This window comes from Pediculus humanus, genomic scaffold, assembly GCF_000006295.1.
Source record: "Pediculus humanus corporis 1103172107743 genomic scaffold, whole genome shotgun sequence".
Classification (NCBI taxonomy): domain Eukaryota; kingdom Metazoa; phylum Arthropoda; class Insecta; order Psocodea; family Pediculidae; genus Pediculus; species Pediculus humanus.
In genome coordinates this window covers 326,294-328,423 of record NW_002987344.1, presented here as the reverse complement: position 1 = coordinate 328,423, position 2,130 = coordinate 326,294, and positions in this window count along the sequence as shown.

The window sequence follows — 2,130 nt, the reverse complement described above, 5'->3', positions numbered from 1 at the left end:
AACAAACAAACAATATAATCGTACATGATTGTGTAACCGTGCAGCAAAGCAAAAAAAAAAAAAAAAAAAAAAAAATCAAACACTCGAATCAAAGTTGAAAAAAAACATCATGTTGATTTTTTTTTTTTTTTTAAATCATTATCATTATTATTATTATTATTATTATTAGCATTAGCATTATGTATTATGTTAATATTATTATTATTATTATTAAAAGTAAGTTCGATATGAAATAGCACACAAAATTGAAATTTTTTTTTACTGTAATTATTATTAATATTATTATACTTAATGGTACTATTGTTAACGGAAAAAAAACAAACGAACAAAGTAACAAACAAATGAACCAAAAAAAAAATGATAATAATAATAATTAAAATACCGAAATAAAGAAAATGTAAAAAAGTAAAACATTTTGTAAAAAACAGAACAAAACAAAACAAAAAAAATAAGAAAACTTTTACACTTAACTTTAATTTTTTTTTTTTTTTTTTTGGTTTTTTTGTTTTTAGTTTTTTTTACAAAATGTTTTTCGTTAGTTTTGTTTTTTTTGTTTTTTTTTTTGTTTTTTTTTTTAAATTTTTTTGTAAAATTCTTATTATCATTATTATTATTATTATTATTAGTATTTAAATTTTTTTTCCGTTTTTTTTTGTTTTTTTCTTAGACCAATTTTCTATCAATTATTATTTAAATTATTATTATTATTATTAATATTATCATTATCATTATCATTATTATTATTTATATTAATTTTCTCATGCTTTTTATATAGTGTTATACATTATTTACAATATCAATCAATAATAATCGATAAATAAATTCATGACATAGAAACAAATTTAAAACACAATATTTCATTTTTAAACTTAATCATCGAATTTTTTAATGAATGAATGAATGAATGAATGAATTATTCGGGGTTAAAAATTTACAATTTCGAAAATAATAATAATAATAATAATGATAATTATAAATAATATTTAAAAAAAAAAAGAAAATGGTTGAAGCTTTTGTAATAAAAAAATTTTTTCCGCGCTTTTCATTTACCAGCTATTTTAGGGCCCAATTTTTTTTAAAATACGAAAAAAATTTTTTTTATTTTTTTTTTAATATATATTTTTTAATTATAATTTATTTTTATTTATTTTTTTTTTACATTTTTATTTTATTAATTAAATAATATATAATTTTCTTTTTTTTTTAATTTTTAATTTTTAAATTTATTAATTTAATTTTAATTTAATTTTTTTTAAATTTAATTTAATTTAATTTAATTTTTATTTATTATTATTATTATTAAATTTAATCGTATAAAATTTAAAACATTTTTTATTTATTTATTTGAAGGCACTTTGGATCGGACGTAAACGGCCCTTTATTTTTTTTTGAATTGTAAATTGTGTAAAAAGACTGTCGATGGAAATTCGAAAAAGAAAAATTTCTTTATCCCCACCCCTCCCCTCCCTTCTTTCCTTTCTTCCTATGTCTCTCTAATAAATGTACATTAAAAAAATTTTTAGCGCAAAAAAAAAACAAAAAAAAAAAAAAAAAGATTAAAAATTTTGATTTTTCTCATTTCCTTCGACATTTTTTTTTTTTGTTTTATTTTGCCAAAATAATTAACGAATAACAATTTTATTATACCGGATTTTGATTATTTTTATTATTATTGCTTGTTTGTTGTAAATATTATTATTATTATTTTATTGTAATTGCCTTCATTGTATTGTTTATGTGTTTGTTTGCGTTGCGAACGGTGGCCTGAATCATTAGGGTAATGTTACTATTGTTTTGTTTTGTTAAAAAGCACGGAAAAAATTTATAGCTTCAACCACATCATATATATATATATATATATATATATATATATATATATACGAGTAAACCATTTTCTTTTTATCACAAAAAAAAAAACAAATAAAAAAAAATTATAAGAAAAACAATTCTTTTTGGGTAAATGTGTGTATATATATATATAATATATAAATCAGCATGAGTTAATAATAATAAAAAAAAAAAAATCACAATTAAATTTAAAAAAAAAAAAAAAATATTCCAAACATATATTATTATTATTATTTTATATATATATATATTATAGTTTAGTCGCTTTAAAATATTTTTTTT